Raw genomic sequence first — 1131 nt, 5'->3', positions numbered from 1 at the left:
AGGGGATCTGGATCAGTACTATACTGGTTTCCCAGCTATCAAACTGGGGTGCATGAGCTTCCCCTTTGTTCAGGTCAGCTGATTCTGTGGGTTTCTCCGGCCTGGTCTTGACCTCTTTGCTCATTAGTCCTCCCTCTCTATAACTGGATTCCAGGAGTTCGGCTAGTGTTTAGCTGTGGGTGTCTTACATTGAGGATTTGTGAATGTGAAAGGCTATGAATATAGAAAGGTTTTATGTAGTGAAAAATCCTAAGACCTGTAGATATGAGAGTGCATAGAGTTTGTACATAAACACACACACAAACACATCCCATGCATATTCATATATGCACCATACACACATGTACGCCCAAAAATATTAGTGGGGTACATAAGAATATTCTGAGTTTATTTTCATTACTATAATGAAGTGATGAGTCAGGGTAAGTTTATAAAGAAATGCATTTGATTAAGAGATGCCTACTTCAACGCACTGTGCAGTTTCTGGCAAGGTTCTTCTTGGTTAACTCACTTACTGGCTAATGCCAATGACAGAAGAGTTTACAAGAGTTAAAAAAAAAAATTCTCATCTGGAGACATAAAGAAGTAAAGACTTGAATTCTACAAATCCTTTGTGAGGAATCTGGTCTCCTGCAAGGTAAGCTCAGTCTTTGAAAAGTGTCTGTAGTCTTTAACATCATCAAAGAGGACATGAAGATCCTCATTTACAAACCGTTAGGAAACATTTTAAATTGTCTCCAAACTGTGGCAAATACTACCCTATAACAAATGAGCTTTATTAAGTGCAAACCACATATAACTCTAGAAAAGTCGTTTTAAAAAAAAAAAAAATCACTTTTTATATAGGTTTGGCACACATTTTGTTCTGCTAACATTTCCTGGGGAAATGTAAACAAATCTCTCTTCACCTCTGATAGGGCCCTGGTGACAGATCAAAGCAACAGTTACACCCAAGGCCAACTTGGTGGAACCCCTGAGTTTATTCATGTTACTTGCAAGAGTGGGGGAGTGAAGCTTCTTATAGAAGAATGAACAACTAGATGGCTTAAAAGTTTACCATAGCCTAAGTTATTCATTTAGCCTGAAACTACTGAGCTCTCTGTGTGACTTTCAGGTCAGGTCCATGGGATT

This window comes from Phodopus roborovskii, unplaced genomic scaffold, assembly GCF_943737965.1.
Source record: "Phodopus roborovskii unplaced genomic scaffold, PHOROB, whole genome shotgun sequence".
NCBI lineage: Eukaryota > Metazoa > Chordata > Mammalia > Rodentia > Cricetidae > Phodopus > Phodopus roborovskii.
This window is presented reverse-complemented; position numbering follows the sequence as displayed.